The following is a 23,202-nucleotide window of genomic DNA, read 5'->3' as shown; positions in this document are numbered from 1 at the left end:
GAAAAGGTGGCTGTCAAGAAGTCATTCTTAAGAATGGAAAACTGGGAAAAAGACTGCTGTATGACACAAGAACTGAACTGAAAATCATTGGCAACAGGTCTCATGGAGTGATGAATCCTCCCCATAGCCCGGACCTCAACATAATTGAAGCAGTGTGAGATCACCTTGACAGAGTACAGAACAACACATCCAAAGAAAAGCTTTGGAATGTCCCTCAAGAAGCCCGGAGAACTATTCCTGATTATGCAATACCTTCCGGCCAGAATTCATGTTACTTCAGCTTGAAAACGCCATTAAGCACCCAGAAAACACCTTTCTTGGTGCGGATCATTGTGCTTTGGGTATGAATCCCACAAGCGGGGACTGAGAGCGTGCATAGGACTGAGGGAACAATACATGGAACCGAATACAGACAAATCCTTGAAGCAAACCCTGCTGCAGTTTGCTAAAGGCCTCAAAGTGGAAAAGCATGAGCAACCGAGCCATCTAACCAACGCAAAACTGGAGTACCTTACATGACTCAGCTAAAGTTTGAACTTTAACTCCTCCAAAACAAACTGCACAGACCCAAAGATTGCAGTAAACTAATGATCTTCTTAGAGCCTAAAAACTTTGAGGAAAATCTGCTCAAGTCTTGGTATAAACGCAAACGATTAATTGTAGCATTAATCTCAGAGGAGTATACTGCAGTATATTTCAGCCAAACCTTCAATACATGCTATCCAGGGTACAGTACTTGATGACAAAAATGGAGCAATAAGCTGAGAAATGCAAGGGGAGCAAAAACCAACATGTTCCCAACATTTGGTTTTCAGTCCTTGGTCAAGGACAAAGCAGTATGATTCAACCTGTCAATTGTAGGAGACCAGGCTGTTGAGCTTTGTTAAAGAAAAGCAGGAGAAACTGCATGAATCAACAGGAAGTGGCTTCCTCTTCTTTCAATTCCATGACATTACACACTTAACCATTTATTTGAGCACACACAGTATGCAATGAAATTAGTATTTTTAGTCAAACTTTCTGCCCGATCAGCTCAGATTTGGTTGCTTAACTAAGATTTGGTTGCTTAACTAGTGATTATTTTGTTAGCTAATATAACTATTTCTATTTTTTCTGTTTAATTGTTGTTTCAGGGCTCTAGAGTGCGACCTATTTTCTCAATGTTGCGACGAAAAAAAATCTGAGGTCGCACAGGTGCAACCACCCGTTCGAGGAAAAAAAAAAAAGTCTACGCAGCTAGCATCAGATAATGAGCCACATACGATCGACTCCGAGCCAGAACCAACTGAAATTAAAAGGGGTAAAGTGTATACATTTACAAGAGAGTGGCTTGACCAGTTTCCCTGGCTAAGATGCAGTAAAGCCGATAATATAATGCACTGCATTTACTGTAAAGTGTGGAAATTGTGCATTTGTGACTGGTTCTAATACATTTAGAATTGAAACGCTGAAAAAGCACAACGCATCTATGAAACACATTACCTGCTCAAGTGTCCCCTCTCCCCGCTGCCTTTCAGCGGCAGGCAGCAGCAAACACATCATCGGACGAGGCCGAGATGATAATCAAGTTTAACGTTGCCGACCATATTGCAAAAGTTCCCTTCACTAAGTTCAAGTACGAAATAATTCTTCAGAAGAAAAATGGCTTGAACGTAAACCCGACGTACAGCAATGATGTCGCGTGCGCGCAATTTATAGGAAAAAAAAGATGTCTGTGCTAATTGCGAACAGTGAGTACATGGCATTCCTGATCGTTCAGGAATGCGTCACTGTGTACGGCCGTATCTTGAGGAGAGGAAGACCGGTGAATATACTGATATATATATATTTAACCCAACTACAGGAGTTGGCCATCCGAGGGGCATGTGACTACAATGGAGCATAGTCCATAAGACATTGAACCATGAGATGTTCAGTTTGAAGCCCTTAAAATACTTGCAATTTTAATTTAGATTTTCTTTTTATTGAATTTATCTTGAGCTGTTTTAAGTTTAAATTTCAGGCCAGTGAAGCACTTTAAGCACCAACACTTTTTCAGTAAGTTTCAGTAAGTAGTTAGTAAGTTAAGTTCAGTAAGAATTGTGCTTCAAATAAAGAACTTTATTTTGACCAGATTGCTAGTTAATCGTTTACAAGTCAATATTGCCTATATGGACAGCAATTTAAAAATAAATAAGTAAATAAATAAAAAAGTGAACCTGTAAAACTGCTGTGTTAAATGCAATGCGTTTGAAAATTTGGGTGCACCTAACTTTTGTGCTGGTGCACCTAAGAAAAAAAGTTGGGCGCACCAGTGCAACCAGTGCAAAAAGTTAGTCTAGAGCCCTGTGTTTAGAGCCTTGCTCAGCAGTTGGGATGAGGAGTGTGAAAAAATAAGTCCATCCCATGTTTCAGTAGCTTGTACAACCACTTATAGCAGCAACCATTCGAAAGAATTATATTCTGTATGACATTATCAGACTATCACATAATTGCGGTGAAAAGTTGGCTTATTTTTACAATGTTGCTTCATTTCAGTGAGGTTCATAGGCATTCATTCATCCATTTCTCACTCAACATCCTACCACAGCATTTTGGGTTGAGGTCTGGACTTTGGGAAGAAGAGTACCTCTTCAGTTCAAATTCCTTTTTGCACTTTTTTATAAGCCAATGTTTTGTCTTTGTTGCTTAGTAAGGACGTGTTAAAATGCATTTATATGCAGAAAATAGTTTTTTGAGGATAAGTGATGTAAATCATCTGACAAAGAAGAATGTTAGAACAGATTCAGTAAAACAAGAAAATATGTCCATGAGGTTTTTAATTAACATTTAAAAAAACTACAAAGCTTTCGATAATGTACATGCACAGATGGGATTCACAACACACAAAGTCAACAGCCTGAGTGTTCAATTCTTTCTAAAATATTTTGGTACATTACAATGAAGAAAATGAAAATATGTGGAACAAAGAATGACCCCTGCATGAAACAATCAATTCATAGTTGTTACTGTTATTCCTCAATGGGGCATTCCTTATTTTTTTCCTAAATGGCAATTGAATATATGTATGAACACTAAAATAAGTGTAGCTTAGTAAATTCAACCAGTTTACTTTTCATAGTTACTGATTTGAATGTGAAATAAACAAAACTGTAACTAAAACTAAAGCATTTAATTTCTCGCAAAACTGAGGAGGAGAAATTGGTTAGGGAGTTATCAGGGCGTGACATAACCAATGGCCCCATGGCCCGGTGCCAGTAAAAGAGCATGTTGGGTATGTTTTGGGGATTTTTTTTTTTGTTGCCAGCTGCTTAGATCCACACTGTACCCAGCCAGCACACACCAGTGTAGGAAAAAGAGTTTTCTAGCACTATTTTTACTCTTTCATTAATAGTTTTACCTGAATCTGTGGTTCATAAATAATGCCAAGACGAGCATGAATTTCTGTAAAACAAATTTAAAAAATGGGTAAAATTGTGACACTGACCACACAGTGGAAGGTGTGGAGGGATCCACAACAATGATATGCAGCCTATTGTTCAGTTTACCACTCCACAATAAGATATATGTGCAAGTGCCAGTAGCCATTCAAAATACTTGTTAAGTAGTCCAATTGCAACTTTAAAGGATCTATTGTTTAATAGTTATGATTACAAAATTTCAATTTCCTAAGTGTGCGCATTTAGATGCTTCAAAACAACGTGAGGATGATGATGGAGAAATGTGCCCACCTATGTCAGACCCATCCAGACATTTGTGAGTATGCATGCTGAGCTGAGCAGTTGTGTCCTGCGAATAGAGAGCCAACAGTCATCTTTGGAGCCTGCCAAAGTTCAGCAGAGTAACTGATGGCAAAAGGAACTGCATCGATTTTTCATATGGGGTGTCCTCATTAAATGGGTTATGCTGGAAAACACCATTGGCAGCACTGGGATGTATGTACTGTTATAATCAAAAAGTCCACATATAACATGCAGATGATAACGGCATCAAGAAATTAAGCAGTGCTGTGTCTAAAATGCATTGCAAACAATCTAACAGGCCACGAGGTCAAAGTAACTGGTCTAAATAACATGAGAAGAATGTAGCCTATGCTTCAGCCTTTTACTTTAATTTTACTCTTTGTAATATCCTAGAATAGTTATCATTTTATCCTTTTTTTGCCATTAAATAGTGAATCTCATTAACTATGTTCAATCTCCAATGTTTTAAAAATCAGTTTTAATCAGTAATTGTAGATACATGCAAGGGGGTAGTAAAATCTGATTCCCTGGCCAAGGGGCCACAGAGGGAAAAGTATTATGTTTAACTCTGGATAGTGAATTGATTTTATCAAAGGGGGGGCAGCAGAGACTGCAGCTGCCATTGAAAACCTTTTTTCAGACACTGAAAGCAAAGGTCACCAGTGGCTAAGAAGGACTAATTACATTGATTATAATACTTAAAACACCAAGAAAGGAACAGCTTCCTTACCCTTCCAACACAGCAAATCTGTATATTTTCCACGTAAACCTCCAGCTTGATAAAAATCTCACAGATACACACATTAATTCGCACTCGCATATTCAGTGAAAGGCTCACATTATTGAACTTGGCTGAGGGAAATGAAAACAGCAGCAATGCACGGAATCCAAAGATGACAGAGAATTTTTTGTTTATAAATTACCCGTGCTGTGCAGTAAAGCAGTACACATAACTAGAAATCATCAAAACAAACAAAAAAAGCCACTTTTAAATAGTACATAAAATAGTGTCCTCGCAGTTAAATCTAAGCAAAATTAGGATAATGCAGCTGTCACACCAGAACGAGGTAGAATCATATCTATAATTAACAAGATACAGCTCAAGGCTTGGTGTGATAGTGCTGTTGCAAGCTTGCTAACAGCCATTTGCTTGGCGGTAACGCAGATAAGTATTACTATCAAGCAGTGGCGGGCCGTGCATTTAACACCTAGGCCTTCAGTAGTGTTCCGCTTGAATCAATCCACCCTCAATAACTATTTTATGGCTGTAAAAAACATCTTTTTATGCAGAAAGGCAGTATAAAGATGGCAGATAGATAACTCGTGTAGCCAGAATAAATGCATGAACTGAAGAAAGAAACCCGGGGTGCACAAGTCTCCTTCTACTGCAGCTACAGCTACAACACACATTAAAAAAGCAGCAATAACAACCTCATATTATTTATTAAAATACCAACATTTTACTCACCAAAAATCCTGATTATTTGTACACAAAATCAGTTCCATCAAGAAGTCCTTTTCTATCGCCATCGAAGCTAAAACTGGTCTTAAAGTATTGGTGAAATAAAGACAGATAATGCCTTATTTAGAAGCTGTATTGTCAATGTCCCAAGTGTAGATTCTCAAGTGATCTAAATAGCATCCGAAGGATGCCGACTTTGACCAAACTGTTATCGGTGAGCAGATGAACGTATTTTATGCCAGAAACAAGGTCCAGGTTTTAAAAAAAAAAACAACTTCCCCTTTAACCTTGTAGCACCCACAGTTGCAGATATGCAACAAGCTTTTTATTTATTTACATTATTTATTTACGTTATATTTTTATTTATATTATATTATTTGATTTTTTAAATTTACATACATTATTTACATTCATGTGTAATATTTTTTTACATTACATTTTATGTGCCGACAGTTGTCACAGCAATCATTTTCTTGGGTCAGTGAATCACACTCTGCTTTGCGGTGGTCTGTTCTAGTTCATTCTGGTCTCGTTTGGTGTGGTCTGCTTTGTCCACCTTTCACAGCGGTAATGGGAGGTCAGGTCTCCAAATTGTATTATTACAAAATTAATCAGGAAAGCCCACAGTTGCAAATATGTGACATTGCCTAAAATTATCAAAAATAGCCCAATTCCAAAAATTCCAAAAATATTGGTTTATTCCCACCCGAAAAGATGCAAGAAGAGCCAAAATGATTTTTTTCAATGATTATTCATATGCTTGGGTGCTACAAGGTTAACTCAAACAAGAAAGGTTGATTTAAAAAAGGGAGATGGCACAATAAAGGTAATAAGCAACTGTATCTTCCCCTATGGGACTATGTGTGCAACTAAGGGGTAGAAACCAGCACTCAACTCTGTTTTTTGGCAGGGCCAAGCTCCTTAAAAGGGGTGATAATCAGTTAACTTTAGAAATCACCTAAATTACCAATCTTATATGGAAGTTATATATGGAAGCCGTTTGTCAAGAGCAGAAGAACATTGTGGAGCGGACGTAGTTCCTGCAAGTCCCAAAGGCAGCAAACTGCTGTGCTCCCTACGCGTCTTACAAGCAAAACTATGATCTTATTTCACGGGACCCATATATGAAACCTCACAGAGAACAAAAAATATGTGCATCTAACGATTTGCCTGCACACATATTTTCCTTGGGAAAAACACTTCATGACATTCTGAATGATGTGCATCCGGCTACGCATTTACTCACTAAGAAATGTGACAGCCAGTTTAGTCTGAGACAGATCTGATTGCATTGTAAGGTCAGACTATGCCACTGATATCAACACATTCTTCATGGGCTTCATATGATATCACATCAACAGCATGGTCCGAATGTTAATACTAGTCCTAACTATTTGTGGAGTAAGGCTTTAAAGTTAATGGGCATGAAATGGTAGCCTGGCGACGCCATCCTACGTACTTCCGCCCAAAGATTTTGGCTCCGCACATAGTCTGGTCCAACCCCCGTACCTCGGTTCGCTCAGTCAATCAGCAAACAGTTGAGAGTGGTGACACAGAACTCACCCGCGGAGTCCATTGTAGTCCATGTAATTGTAGTTCAACCGCAGCGGAAATAAACATGGCGACGGAAGAAGAGACGCTAGAAGCTATCCATGAAGTTGTCTCAACTCTGGAGAGCATTACACAATTAAAACAAGAGCAAGTGGAATGCCTTGTCAATTTTGTTAGTGGCAAGGATGTCGTAGCTCTCCCTCCAACTTTCAAATTACCGTTACAAAATCGGCACGTCATTGACATCCATGATCTTAAATAATGATTGCCTCCGCGATGTAAACAAAGTCTAGCCCATGGTGGTTAGTGTTGCAACCCGGTATAATGAAAGCGGATGTGGGAAGCGTGATTCGCGAGCTAGAGCCTCGCGAGAGTAAGCATGAACCTTGGCGCATAACCTACGTCATTTCTAAACATTACTGATTGGTTAAGGGAACTCCAATGAATTTAAGTTGCTGAGTAAGGTCCCACCCTCCATGGGAACGGATTCCTCTTGGGTTTTTCCAGACTGTTTGACGGAGTCAACAGTCGGCTTTCGCCCAGGCTAATGAAATGGAGCCAATGAAATGAAAAGCTAAGCCAAGCTAAGAGAAGTTATTCAGGTGCTACAAGTAGCTATTACAGCATGCAAATCGAAGTGTCGGAATGGTAATGCATTCAATTTCTATTTAAACTATTTCTATAGGATAAATTGCACAGCATGCCACCAAGTAGAAAGAGTGCACAGTCATTATCCCTGACTAACTGCTGGATGATACCGTCTGACCGAGCCACTGGGGTTGCTAGTGGCTGTAGCTGCCAGGCAGTCTGTAGCATCTGTGGTTGGCGAGCAGTGCATTTCTGATATTGCTGAAAGCAATAAATAGTGCCTTGTATACACTATCGATCTGATACTTCCACTTGCACTTATCCTTGTATAATTTAGCTTCTTCTTCTTAAGAAATCACTCTCTGGTTCAAAGAACTAGCAATACCAAACCACAGCAGAGCCAGAGTAAACATCTGCTAGCAGTCTACGATACAGGTGGGGTTAAGTTATTCTATTATTAGATTGCCATTTCCTGAATGTGTAAAAAGGTGCCAGGTGAGATTATTTATTTATTTTTTTAAAGGCAAAAACCAATAAATGTGCCTTTTTTGGGGATTTAATAACTGTTTGAGTGGGACTTCAACTGTGAAACTCTTTATTTTGACAAAGCCAGAAAAAAAGATTGTAAAATGAATTTGTGAAAAAGGGAAAAAAATATTGCCAATATTAACAGCATTTAAAAACAGATTAGAGAATTTTATCATCATTCCACAGGTTCATGCAGTTTTAAAGTGTTATGACTGCATTTTTTTGTTTGTTTGGTTAACGAGCTTATCCAGCCAAAGACCCATTATTTCTGAGCACATATGGGCAGACCTGATGCTGACAAACCCGATGAGAGTGTTTAGTTGAGAATGAAGAAATAAGAGCACATGATATGTCTTAAGTTTTGCTCCAACAACAGTGCTAACACGCTACATGGGCAAAAGTTTCAATCCAAAGTGTGCCATGACAAAAATGCAACATACACCTAAGACACTTAGGTAAGTTATCTTTGAAGTTCACAGAGATGTACGTACACTGCTTGGTATGAACCAAGCAATTCAACTAAAGGAAGGGAACAAACTGCACCTCGTTAATCATTCGTGTTACATTTGACACCTTGATGGCTGAGCAGACATGAACACAAGGGAGATTGTTTTCCTCATTGAGTAAGGCACGTTGCCATGCTCTTGTCTGTGTGCATGTGAGCAGTTGCTTCTGACAGCTGCTGAGTACAGTATGTACAGCCAGCCAAACATCATACCACAAGCCATAGTCTGTCAAGACTACGGCCTCCTTGTCACTGTCTTGTTTTCAAGACTGCTGTAGTAGGATATTCCAGTGACATGCTCCTTTTCTGACACACCATAACAATAAAAGTTTGGACGCATTCAGTTCTTCGAGGGTTTTCCTACATTTTCATTATTATCTACATTGTGAGTAAAAAATGAAGACATTTGTATGAAAAGAAACATACATTGGTAATAATGTGGTAACTCTTAAAGACACTACTGGTAATATCTATCAGATTTATGAAGTTGCCACGCAGAATAGTATTTAGTTAAAGTGATAGTTCGCCTCTTTTGACATGAAGCTGTATGACATCCCATATTAGCAATATCATTTATGAACATTGACTTACCCCCCGCTGCGTCCTGTGAGCCGAGTTCCAGCCTCGTTTTGGCGTTGACAAAGGTATTATCTACATTGTGAGTACATTTATGAACTTTGCTAGGAAACTAGCAAACTAGCCGGACTACCTTCGTCAACGCCAAAACGAGGCTGGAACTCGTCTCACAGGACGCAGCGGGGGGTAAGTCAATGTTCATAAATGATATTGCTAATATGGGATGTCATACAGCTTCATGTCAAAAGAGGCGAACTATCCCTTTAACAAGTGAGGCCTGTCAAATGTATATGGATGATAAGTGTTACAAGAGAGATACAAGAATCCTCACTTACACAGAGGAGATGTCATTTTGAGTTTTACCTGTTGAAAGAGGGCAGGCGCTCAAAAAATAACTAAACAAATAAAAACTGTACGAAACATCTGTCTATCAAAGTTATGAGCCAAGTACATGAAAGCAGTCAATATACAGGAGTACAACTTAGTCGATCGTCCTCACTCCTAAAACCCTCCCGTACTACCAGTACAGGCTGCTGATTGGTTTAAACACTTGAGTAATGGACAAAAATGGACAGCTTGGAGCCTTTAAACAATAGATCTCACACTCAAAATGCAAGAAGTCATCTTCCAAAATTGCAATACAATTTGTTGTCACCACCTATTGTTCTATTCAACACCTGTTAACTGCATGAGAAACATATTGCAGCCACTCATGGCTCTGGACTTCGCCAATGGAGAAAAGTCTCAACCAACATGTCCCCCATAGGACACTACACTGGAAAGGAACGTCAATGTTGGCATGTAACAATGACTGAATACTGCAAATTGCAAGAAATTAACATAATTGCTGTAATTTCTTACTGTATTATTGCAATTGTGTCATCGTGAATATCATTCTGCTGTAATAGTTCAAGTCACAGCGAACCGTTTCCATGTGTGACAGGGAAGTGGCTATGGTTAATTGATAAGACACAGCAGGTTGTTGAAAAATGTTAATGAAAACAGAAAAAACACTGCATGAAGCCTCTAATGGAGCAACTTAAAGGAGCCATGGCATGAAATTTTCACTTTTTAAGGTTGTTTAACATTAATATGAGTTCCTCTAGCCTGCCTGCGGTCCCCCAGTGGCTAAAAATGACGATAGACCTAAACCATGCACTGGAAATTATTCTCCGCCTTTGGTAATGTGACCATGCAGATGGCCTGATCGGGAAAGCTGCCTCATGTGACGTAGAACATCATGTGACGTCGAGGTTATTTCCCCCCAGAGCCCATATATGGCTATGCCAAAACTGCCTTGCCCCCCCACAGCTCTTTGGCCAGCTCATTGCTCTGTACATGGATGTATAATGGATGTAAAAAATCTGTTTAGAGCGCCTGCATCAGAACCTCTAAAGACCCAGTGGACAGATTTTGTTTTTTCTAGGAAAGTGACTACAGAACCGAAGAGATTTGTGTATGTGTGCGCGCCAAACATTTCACCGACGAATGTTTCCAGAACTTGGGCCACTACCGAGCTGGCCTTGCCGAACGTCTGAAAATTAACCCTGGATCAGTACCAACTCTCTTTGGCCCTACTACAGACCTCGGACAAGTAAGTAATTTAACGCTCTATAATTGTGTTGCTTTCCTGTATGTACAGTATAGTTACATAACTTGTTACCACAAGAAAGTGTCTGTATCGTTAGCTATGCAGCTAATAGCATCAGATATGCGTGTGTCATGTTAGCAAGCTCTTATCTCTGCCAACTGGGCTGTGGGAGGTGTTTGCATGCCCATGAGATGGTTAGCTCGCTCATTTTAGACCAAAACCCCCTACTTCAAGCTTCCTGAAGAACAATGAATCCGCAAATTCAGTGCATTTCATCAGGATAATGATTCATTCATGGTTACAGAGTCAAAACGGTCAGTCTGTCTGTGTCGTTAGCTCTGCAGCTAATAGCTCAGTCACTGTCGCTAATGTAACGGTAAATAGCATGAGGTATGCGAGTGGACACCTCATTTACTGTAACGCGAGTGTTATGTACTTATTTGTTGTTTTGACCGCGAGGAATCTGGGTGTGACCCTGGACGACGAACTGTCGTTCTCGCCAAACATCGCATCAGTGACCCGTTCCTGCCGATTCCTCCTCTACAACATCCGGAGGATTCGCCCCTTCCTCACCGACAAGGCAGCACAGGTGCTCATCCAGGCTCTTGTCATCTCCCGCCTGGACTACTGCAACTCCCTCCTTGCTGGCGCCCCGGCTTCTGCCATCAGACCTCTGGAGCTGGTTCAGAAAGCTGCTGCTCGTCTGGTGTTCAACCTCCCAAAGTTCTCCCACACCACTCCCCTTCTCCGCTCTCTACACTGGCTCCCTGTAGCTGCTCGCATCCAGTTTAAGACTCTGGTGCTGGCCTACAGGGCAGTGGAAGGAACAGCTCCTTCATACCTCAAGGCTATGGTCAAGCCCTACACCCCCGCCCGACCACTTCGCTCTGCAGCCACCAGGCGCCTGGCTGCCCCGTCACTCAGGGGTCCCTGCGCACGATCGACACGGTCACGGCTTTTCTCTGTTCTGGCACCCCGATGGTGGAACGATCTCCCGACTGATATCAGGACAGCTGAGTCGCTGCCCATCTTTCGCCGTAGGCTGAAAACCCACCTCTTCAAGAAAAACTACCCTGATCCGCCCTCTTAGGACAGCATCTGCGCCGTCCTAGTTCCTTACGCACTTATTGTTTCCTCCACCACTGGCACCCTCTATATTTTCATTACCCCCTACCCGAACCAGGGTTTGAATCCCAGTCCTGCTTTTCTTACCTCTTTTATTTCTTCCCCTACCTGAACCAGGGTTTGCATCCCATTCCTGCTTTTCTTACCTCTTTTATGTCTTCCCCTACCCGAACCAGGGTTTGCATCCCATTCCTGCTTTTCTTACCTCTTTTATTTCTTCCCCTACCCGAACCAGGGTTTGCATCCCCACCCCGCTGTGACGGGTGTGCAGTTGGTGAGAGGCTGGTTGGTTATCGCACTTACTCTAGCACTAGTTTTGCTCTTAGCTGTTTGGTATTAGAAGGAAATGCACTTATGATTTCTTGTGACCTGAAGTTCTTTTGCCTACCGATGTTGAACGCACTTATTGTAAGTCGCTTTGGTTAAAAGCGTCTGCAAAATGACCGTAATGTTGATAGCCGTCCTGCTGTTGGTGTTATGGCGCGCACGAAATCTGCCTTTCCCCTAAATGAAATGACTAGCGTATGCGTGCATCTTTGCAAACCAGAGCAATCAGATGAGAATGTCAAAATCCTCACTCCTGCTTTCCCCTTCACGCACGCCTTTTTTGTTGTCTTGCTGTGTCTTGTGTAGCACTTGCTTGATGTTTGACTGTGTTAGGAAAGTTGTTCACTAACTTGTTCGTCATATTGTCAAAGTAAGCTCATTTCAACAGGTTTCGCTAGTTTTAGTCGCTAGCATCTTTGCCCCGCCTTTCTCCTCCTAATTTGCATTTAAAGCTCCAGACCCTAAACAGCTCATTCTGAGGAGCCTAAGGAAAGCTCATTTTTGGGACTGGCTGTAATTCTGCACCAAGGCAGAATTTGGGGGAAAAAAATTCAGATGCAGTATTAGGGGACCACTAAAGCCTATAAAAATATATAAAAGCCTCCTTTTATTTTCATGCCATGGCTCCTTTAATAATAACAGCTAACTTCAAAATGGAGAGAAAAACATTTATATTTCATTTTCAAACTACTTGATTTTTTGGGGTCGGGCACACACATAATTTCTCCAATCCCACCTCTCCCTCACCTCTTTATCTTTCTGTACTTCCCTCTATGCCTGCACTCTATCTCTACACTGTCACCCCGTCACCTCTGACAGAGTCTGACTAGTGGTTTCCTTCTACGTAGCTTATTGTTAGCTTTGATGTTATATTTTTTCAATTGTAAGTCGCTTTGGATAAAAGCGTCTTCTAAATGCATAAACATAAACATTTAGATTACTCGAGATCCACGTATATCCATATAACAGGAGAGAACAGGGCAGAGACAATACAGCCTCTAAATAAGGCATTATCTGTCCTTATTTCACCAATACGTTCAGACGAATGAATGAATGAACGCGTACTATTGTACTGTTAGTTCAGAGCTGCCGTGTTGTTGTTATTGGGGGTTATCGGGGGCTTATGGGGGCTTTCTAGACACGCGTCTAGTGGGATGACGTCATCGATGCGCACCGCTGGGTGAGTGGCAATATAGTGTATATATGTCAATCAGAAAAACTTAATTTTGGATTTTAGGGGGTGTTGCTTTAGCCAAGACACATGGGGAGCAGTCTCCATCAGTTAGGCAATTGATCAACGCAGGTCCAAAACAATCGTTTAAAATTCCTTTCTGTCCGTATTTAGTCCCTTATGACCTGCCCAGTCGTATGTTCAAGAGCTCACAGTTCCATATTTTCCCTCAGAGTGTAGGCTTAACTTGTGGCTCTTTGAGTTTCAAAAAGTAGAACGGGTGGCAGAGCTTCAGCCATCAAACTGCTCTTCTGTGGAGCCTGCTCATAGTTTGGATTCTGGAGGCAGACATGCTCCCTTGCAAATCTGTTGCACATATATGGAATGCATTCTGTACTCCAAGCTAGTACAATGAAAATCCAATATCTAATGCTTCTTTGAGTCCCATCTTTATCTGTATGCATAGGAATAGGATTAAGACGATTGTTGCCCCTTGCTGTGGCGGTGCTGCACTCACTTTAAAAACTCAAAAGTGTGTTATTTTGTTGTTGGCAGGTGGGGAGCTCACCGCTTATACGCAGCAGGGAAGATGTACAAGCAATAGCCCTGCCAGTGAGAAGAAGGAACGGCCGTTGTATGTGCCCATAACAGTTGTGAAGCATAGCTGACTTGTGCAACGCTCTCAGGTATTGATCCTGTGGAGACAGGAAGGGGTCGCCACAAAATTGCGTCACACATTTCAGTTTATTCAGACACACAGAATATCACCTTTTCATTACTTTTGTTTTCTGTGCATGGATGGAAGAGAAAGGAATCTCTGCAGAACAGAAGTGACCAATTTTCAATTGAGGCGAGCGTTTTTCAGTCGCAAGATATGACTGGCTAAATATAGCCTATAGCCTAGCACGCCAGCAGTACAGTTGTCAACTATTTCCAACAGAAAGTAGCTAAATTCTTTTCTACTCTCTGTGTTCACATAAACTGGATCTTAAAACAGCAGAACCCCCAAATAAAGCTGCTCTCATTCATACTTTTTTTTTTTCTGCTGTCAGACGGCAAAACGTGTCAAAAATTGCAGTCAAAAAGCGACCCATTGAGGTTCTGTATTCAAGCGAGGTCCCTTCGAATGCAATATATGGCTCCTGCTCTGCTCTAATATGGACCGAGTTGTTCACAGCGCCGTCTAACAAAGCCATCTTTCACTTAATGGGACACTATGTAATAAATTAAGTCATTTATTAGCTCAAATCAACATATTCATCCGGGAGTTACTTCTGGTAACTCCCGGAATATGACTAATTGCATTGCTTGCACACCAAAGGCTATGTCAACTTATGTTATCTGTAGGGATGCTCCGATCAGCATTTTTGGGGGCCGATCCGATCACAGGAATCCTAAATCTGCCGATACCGATCACCGATCACAAAATCGATGGGCGAATAATAAAAATCCTCAATGTTGTGTATTTACAATCTAGCCTTGTGCACCACTTAAAGTGTTAAAAAAAAACATATGTACTAAAATAAATAATAAAGACATTTATGTACCACCATCAGCTTTTTATTTATGTAAACATTACATGCCCTTTCAAGAGCAATAGATAAATAAAAAACCAACAACTAAACCTTAACTGAGGGAATAAGCAACCAAAATGTATTCGGTTGCTCATTCTTACTTGCTTATTCCCTCATAACGATATATAAAAATAAGCACAGTTTTTAAATAACCTTAACATTTTTAAAAAACCTTGGCACAAACCAACAACTAGACCTTAACTATGAGGGAATAAGCAAGTAAGAATAAGCAACTGAAATGTATTACATACGTCCGAAGGCTCCTGCTAAAGCGTCGGCTGTGTGTGAATTCTTGGCAGTGCAGTACGAGGTTGTGTCGCTGGGAGTTCGGGTCGATGAAATGCGCTGTTAAACTTAACATCGACATGTAACATGCACTCGAACTCCAAATATCAGTTGTAAAACTGATTGATGTGACATTGTCTCTCAAAAGCGTGTTGACGTGTGTGTATACTGTCTCATACAGCTGAGGGAGACATACATCCGTTAGGTATTTACGTCCGGGGGGGGGCATAGCATGGCTCCTCCAGGCACGACAACAACCGTCGGAACCCCGTGTCCCTCCACCACAAACAGAGGCTGCTTGTCAAGTCCAATGAATTCCATAAGCGTTTTTGTTATATCCCTCCACCTTGTACTGTCCCTACGGCTCCAGGCGTTCAAACGTTTCACTAACGGTGAGCTGCGTGACGGTTGGGGTTTGTTTTCCTCGCGCTTGTTTTTCATAAAACAGTCGCCGGTAAGTTACGTCACGCGCGGGAAAGAAAACCGTTTAATTCATATAAATATAAGATAAATCTCATTGATAATTTCATATAAAGTCACACGGAGAAAAACAGTCTCGGGTAAATAAAATTTTTTTTTTAAAATATGCGATAGGCTTTTCTGATCGGCACTTCCAGAGCCCACCGATCAACCTGTTTAGGGTCCATATCGGCCGATCGATCGGAGCATCCCTAGTTATCTGACATGTTATCTGTCATCTGTATTTATAGTGTTGTTGTATGTGTGTTATGTAATCCTTTGTACTGTGTGTCTTGATGTCTTTTTGTTTGAATGGACCTTGAGTCTGAAGCCATAGCTTCTTGAATCTTGACACATACCGCCTGCCGTAGTTCAAGAAGTTGCAACGCACATTTGAAAACGCGGGGCGCTAGAGAGCAAATTCATTCGACTTTGCAAAATAAAATTGCACCACTAGATGGGGGAACAAATTACAAAGTGTCCCTTTAAGTTAAACACGTCTGTCCTGTGACTTCCACTAAAGTTACAAGCACCCAAGTGGCCAAAGATTTCTGCTGCTCCACATCCTCCCCTCAGTCATGCTGGTGGCACTGCAGTTAGGTAAACAAGGCTGCCTTGGACACACACACACACACACACACACATACATCAGACAACTAGATTCTGCTATCTCGAGGCAATACTGGCCACTCCCAAAAGTCACCAAATGAGTTGCTTGTCGTCTCTCAACAAAAACAAACAAACAAACAAACAAACAAACAAACCAAAAAAAAAAAAACAGGTCATGCTAGCTTCAAGTGTAATTAGTCAATTGTGTATTGCAACTGAAATCCACCAACTGATTGAAAGAACACACAGAGCTGTTCTTCAGAGATCTCTGCTTGGGATAGATGCCTTGTGTCAGTTAGCTGTGCTAACACACCGAGCCACGTGCTGTGCTGCTGGTGCACTTTGCTCGGCACAGCAACAAACCACATTCCCACATTCTGTCTAACGGGGCATTATACAGTACAGCAGTTGCATATTTCACTATGAATATTTCATAACTGTGATACTACTGTATGTTAGCTAAACAGGAACACCCAAGACGGGATAGTCACAAATGATCAGCATTAAAGCATATTTCTGTGTTTTGACCTTTCACTCCAGTCTGAGGTCTTCAATAGTATGAACTACCCGTTTCTGAATATACCTCCATCTATATTTCGGGTCGCAGGGGTGGGTTGGAGCCTATCCCAGCAGTCATCGGGCAAGAGGCGGGGTGCACCCTGGACAGGTCGCCTGTCCATCAGAGAGCCACACAGAGACAAACAACCACACTCACTCCAAAGGACAATTCTTTTTTTTTTTTTTTTTAGAGACACCAATTACCCTAACATGCATGTTTTTGGGCAGTGGGAGGAAGCTGGAGTACCCGGAGAGAACCCTCACGTACATGGGGAGAACATGCAAAGTCCACACAGAAAGGCCTCCAACCTGGAACCCCCTCGCTGTGAGGTGACGTGCTAACCACCACACCACCGTGCAGCCCTCTGAATATACCTATTTATCAATTCTGTTTAAAAATATATGAATGAGTTATTAATTTAGTATTGGAAGTTTAATTCATGCTGAGATTTCTGTGCAATCCAAACAATTACGAGAACATACTGCTCCTAAAAAGTGCTCTGAAACAAGAGTTTTACCATGACTTTTTTTTGCTGTTCATCTCATATAACATGACAGCTGCATGTATGGATGTCACGGAGACACAATGACATCCATTTGATAGTGACCAAAACAGTTTTTGTTTGTTTGTTTTGTTCTGTTTTCCTGGCTGTAAACAGAACCTGGTGCATACATCTAAGATCTGATGATCAGCCCATGTATTCACCAACATCCTTCTGTATGTAAAAGTAGCAACTGTCATGACAGGGGTGGGGTAGCCTAAGGGATAACAACGTATAAATCTTCTATTTTCTAGCCGTTTGTCCTGGTGTCACAAACTGCTTCTGCAACATGCTACAACTACAGTAATACATGTGCTGTCGGCTGCAAACACACATTTTGCTATGTGAGCCAGTGCTGTGCAGACAGGGGACTATCAACATGAGCATATAAGCAGACAGCACGACATGAAACCCCTTCAGCTGACAACTGATGCTGTCTCAGTAGCTCTTACATGTTGTACATATGACTTGTAATGCACACAACAACTGATATTATACAACAATACTTAATGTAACTTTGCTATTCTTAAATGATTCTATGACACTATATGTTTTTTTTCCTCTTGTGAAATATTTGTTATTGTATTATATTTTGCTGTATTTTTGTTATTAACCATATAGCTAAATGGACTTTAAAAAAAAAAGGTTACATGCACTTCGTGTAGTCATAGTTTAAAATACTCTCAACCTATACCACACCAACTCAAACCCCCCAAAAATACTGCCCAAGTCCGCTTGCTTAATCACAGGAAAGCACAGTTCTATTTTCTGACAGACCACGAAGAAGGCATCCCTTCATGCTCATATGGCAACATGTCAGCCATCATAATGCGAACTACGGCAAGAAGTAAGGTCCTGTTAACAACTGTACGTATTGAATAACTTTACACATGAAAGGGAATCGCTCCACAGACCTAACGAGCACGCCGATTACAACATTAGCAAAAAAAAAAAAATACTCAAACTTCAATTCGTGCAAAGTAGGTAGCGATATGATCAATCTTTAAGCTCCATAACTGTGTAAGGGGCTTGTTTATGTCGCACACCAGATGTTAGTCGAGAGATGCAGTCAAGTTCAAGTTGCCAAACGTTCGAGCCAAGATGAAAGCGGAAATATGCAAAATGTTCTGACACATGTTTACGGCAACACAAATAAGAGTGAACCAAGTCATGCCAACACTATTATTAGAAACCGGTGGCTTTGGGCTACGAGGCAACCGAACATGGGCCCGTAAAGCAACTCACTTAAGTTATCGTGAAGGCCGACCCGGGTACGTGTTCCGATTGTACAAAAAGGAACCTCGTTCCAAATATCTGTCAATTCAATACTCTCTTGCTTTTTAACGAATTGATCCATCGATACAAACAACTAAGGTGACATGGTCTTAATTATTATACGTCCATGTACAATTCGGCCTGAATAAAACACAAAATAAATGTACTTCAGCATAAACTTTTGGGATTTTTTTTTCTGTTATTCTTGCTACTTCATTTCGATCACATACCATCGTACTTGCAGTGTTTATACCCGTATTAATGTTCAAATATGTCTCTTATAGAAGCACTATCTAAGACAAAATGTACCCCGAACTGTTCCAAACACTGTACGCATGTTGGTGAGACATAAGTAACGTTCTTTCGGGAGTGGACGATCTATAGATTTGGCAAGGTAGCGTTGAATTGAAGACATGTTGAATGTAGTCCGGTGTACACCGTTCCCTCAACAGGACATAAAAGACATTGCTGGGTGTTAAAACATCATAAACATTCAGAATCAGAAGCGCAGAACATGTCTACCTGGTGTTTGAAGAGGCTGTCAATGGCCAGACAGCTGTCAAAAATGCCCCCCCCCCCCCCCCCCCCCCCCCCCGGAAAAAAAGGAGGGGGGGGGGGGGGGATCCAACGTACCTCATATGCAAGACGAAGCTTGTCTCCAAATATCACTCGGCGTCCCAGTGCCTGCGCATTCCTCCTCAGCTGGATCCAGTGTTGATCCTCGTCGGCCAAACTGAACAGGACGCAATAGCAGAGTTTCACCTGAAATGACCCGAGCTGGTGCAAATCAGGCAAGGGCTAACAGACGCGCGCGTGTGCATGTACACTGACCGGGCGGAGAACAGGGCGTGCAGCGTTGGTGAAACAGTGTATGCAACTACGACGATCAGTGCCAACCATGGACACCCTTAACATTTGAACGTGGAGCCGAAAACAAGCTGCCAAACAAGGGGGGGGGGGAACCACGACGACATAGTAATCTGACTGACAATGTAGTGCTCCAATTTAACGCTGCGGGGAATCAGAGTGAGGCAGGCAGAGGAAGGAACGGAGCAAATTAAGCCTCGCCCTTGACACAAACTAGAAAGTTTCCCCCCCCCCCCCCCTCCTCCAAGTATACGCCTCAGTATTACGCCGGGTACATGCTGTCAGGTCAGGAAAGATATATAGATATATTCATGTGTGTGATTATACACACATGTAAAATATAAATATTTTTTTCTAGATTTTTATTTTTTATTTTTTTTTATTTTTTTAACCCTTGTCCTGTCCAGCATTATGGCAGCAGAATTGTAATCTGAATACCGTTTATGCTAAACACATTTGCTCTGCCAAGGGAAGCTTTATGAATGTAAAGCTCCCCTTGATGCCCATCAACTCCTCATTTTTTTTTTTTTTTTTTTGTTACAATATTTAACATGATGTGCCGGACCGGACCGGGGGACAGAGAGAGAGGGGGAGAGCGAAGAAGAGAAAAAAGGAACAGAAACATGAAGAGACAAACTAGATTATTTCACTACATCATACGTAGATCTAACCGAAGGTCTTTATGAGTGGCATCAAATATATGGATATAGAATTCGTGTTCGTGACAACTTTAAACACTGTAAACGTCACCAAAATATAGGTTGTATTCTGAAAGGAGTTGCATTTTAAAGTGCAAAGATGTTATTTGCGCTTTTATCTTTTAATTTCCTGTGGACAAGGAAATATCTTATTTTGAAAGGACTCCAGCTCATTGTGAAATATAGTTTATGATGACGTTACAGGATAACGGCATTTAAAAGCAGGTTGCAGCTTAACAATACCAGGAGGAGAGTGACTGATGCCCAAAAACCTATTGTATTAACTATTGGTAGTTTTATTTTTTATATTATTGTTATTATTATTATTATTATTATTATTATTATTATTATTATTATTATTTTACGGATTTTGTGTATGTTATGTGTATATATGTGTGTATGTATATATATGTGTATGTGTATACATGTGTATATATGTATATGTAAATACACGTGTATATTCTGTGGGGAGAGGGGTACAGGGTTGGAGTTTGTCTGGGCCTGTCTGTGTCTCTGTCTTTGTCCTGTGTTTGTGTTGAGAGTTATTGTAGTGAATTGTGTTTTTATGTTTGTTTTGTTGTGAATTTTGTGATTGTTTTGTTGTGAGCGGTTGAGTGAGGGGTTGGAATATTAAAAGTAAAGCTTCCTCCATCCCCTTTTCAAATCGCAGTGTTGTAGCTAATTGTGAACTCTATTCTGTATACAGATTTGAAACAAATAAAGAAACAAAACAAACATCAGTCGAAATTGGCAGCAAGGCAAATACGAGAAGTGTACTAAATGTACAAATAATTTAAAAGGTTCCTGTATGTAAACTAACTAAATGTGTGATGCTATAAGCTAAATAAGCTGGTAGCACAACATACGGAAATATAATGTTATGTGTTTATTCATTATTTAGCTCTGAAGTTGATTTATATTCGTTTCAAGCACGATTCAAATAAAAACAAACCACTCTAGACCATCGATAAAGCTTATTTATTCAATTAGATACCACATGTGCTTTCACATGAAAAAAACATTTTGAACGGTTAGCTCGAAGAAACTGAAATGATCTACATCTAAGGTGGGGAACAAAAAAAAAGGTTGTTGTGAAGGTGTGCAACGGATTGCAACACACTCATAAGAAAGGTTCTCTCAGGAATCTTTTAAACAAATTTCTTCTCTGCAGTTTTGTCCTGCCTTTGTCATGTCTGTTAGTTTTGTTATGTTTGAAGTTCCTGTTTAGTCTTTAGTTTTGCTATGTTTTTCCTCAGTCACTGTTGCCCTGGTCATCAGATTCACCCACGTCACCTGTGTTTCTGCCCTCAGCTGCACTCCATCACCAATCACCCTCCTCAGTATTTAGTCTCCAGGTTTTCTCATGCTCATTGCTAGATCCTCACCGTCATCCATGCCATGAATCAGGTTTCTCATGTGCATCATGTCGGTCCATGTCAAGTCATAGTTTCATGTCAAGTTTTGTTTTGTTAGTTTTTCTTAGTCACAGTTATTTTGCTATACCGGCTCAGCCGTGCTTTTTGTTTGGATTATTTAAATAATTCACATTTTCAGTTTAAATATCTGAATTCGGGTCCTTCATCACCATCACCCCACACACCATCATTATGACCGCCTTAAGCTTTAAACAACGAACAGGAAAGAGGAAGCAGTGGAGTGCAGCAGTCTCAGAATCCCTGCACAAAGATTCTCCAAACCTTAAATCATCCATGGAAGCAACAGACGACATAAGTCAACTACGTCTTGCTGCAACCTGTACATATTTGCATGCTCATATTCACTTTGGTGGGCATGTTGTAGCCTCACATGTGGATGGATAACAAACCATTTCCAAGTTAGCCATCTTGTAGCCAAGAAGCCTTCAACTATGCAACTCATCCAATTGGTCCTACAAAAAGAATGTTTTGGGAAAGCTTTTATGTATGCCTACTTTTATCGTAACAAAGTTCATGTCTCCCATGATTGCTTTTATTTTCTTTATTCGGAAATAAAAATTTAAAAAAATTCTGACAACTACAAAATTGAATTACTTTCATTTGAAGAGCTTCTTTTCCTACTGTTTCAGTTCTGTCTCGTAACGCAACCTAAATGATTAAAGAATTGCCCTGGCTTTCTGTTAACTCCATTGAACCGTCCAGAAGAGGAACATTTCACAGCTGCCACTTAGCTTAGCAACTGCCTTCAGCACACTCTACATATAAGCTTCCAGGTTCACTTTCTGTGGAGACCAACTCATAAAAGTTCATGCAGCAACAATGTTAGATTAGAACAATCGCATTGTTATGATTACTGTGTGAAACTGTTACCATACGAAGAAAATCTAAAATAATTTTCTTAAATCATCATCGACAATTGGAATACTGTGATTATGAACAGCTGTTGACTTTGAATTGATTAAGTGAGAATACATCTTCAAAAGTAGAAATGTTGGTGGTCTGGAGCATTCAGTTGTTTGTTTACACAATGCCCAGGAGGAAATACATCAATTCAATTCAATTCAATTCAATTCAATTCATTTTTATTTATATAGTGCCAAATACAATAAATGTCATCTCAAGGCACTTAGATAATAAAGTCCAATTCAAGCCAATTGGAAATCAATTAATTGTAATCATAATTATTCATAAAATAATCCAATTCGTTCATATAGAGCCAATTCAAAAGCAATTTCCTAGCTAAGGAAACCAACAGATTGCACTGAAACTTTTTTTTTTTTTTTCGGTCCAATCTCCCGTCCTGAGCGTGCCTGAGGCGACTGTGGAGAGAAACGACTCCCTTTTAACAGGAAGAAACCTCTGGCAGAACCAGAGTCAGGAAGGGTGGCCATCCGCCTCGACCAGCTGGGGTTTGAGAAGACAGAAGGGGGGGGGGGGGGCACTGTAACACCATTCAAAGGATATCTGTTGGAACAGGGAAACACGAGTTAATGACAACAATAATGTCACATATACATAATGTCATTTGAGAAATTAAACAGGGGAAAAAGAGAGTAAAGTGAGGAAAGGTGTGACAGATGAGGCCCCCCAGCAGGCTGGGCCTATAGCAGCTTAACTATGGGATGTTTCAGGATCACCTGAGCCATCCCTAACTATAAGCTTTATCAAAAAGGAAAGTTTTAAGCCTGGTCTTAAAAGTGGAAAGGGTGTCTGCTTCCCGGACATTTACTGGCAGCTTATTCCACAAGAGAGG

At 40.7% G+C, this 23,202-nt stretch overlaps 1 protein-coding gene across 5 annotated transcripts in view; it reads right to left on the bottom strand.

Moving 5' to 3' along the window:
* thrb (thyroid hormone receptor beta) overlaps positions 1–19,458 on the bottom strand; it is a 129,306-nt gene extending 109,848 nt beyond the window's left edge. For 3 of the 5 annotated variants that reach the window (XM_075450492.1, XM_075450496.1, XM_075450494.1), the window contains exon 1: positions 19,082–19,458. The gene's annotated coding sequence lies outside the window, so the exon portion shown is untranslated. Of the gene's footprint in view, positions 1–18,970; positions 18,998–19,081 lie in introns of those variants that run through there. The other 2 variants (XM_075450493.1, XM_075450495.1) reach the window with 1 other exon arrangement.
* Between the last annotated feature and the right edge of the window lie 3,744 nt (positions 19,459–23,202).

Source organism: Odontesthes bonariensis, chromosome 18, assembly GCF_027942865.1.
Source record: "Odontesthes bonariensis isolate fOdoBon6 chromosome 18, fOdoBon6.hap1, whole genome shotgun sequence".
NCBI classification, from domain to species: domain Eukaryota; kingdom Metazoa; phylum Chordata; class Actinopteri; order Atheriniformes; family Atherinopsidae; genus Odontesthes; species Odontesthes bonariensis.
This window is presented reverse-complemented; position numbering and strand designations above follow the sequence as displayed.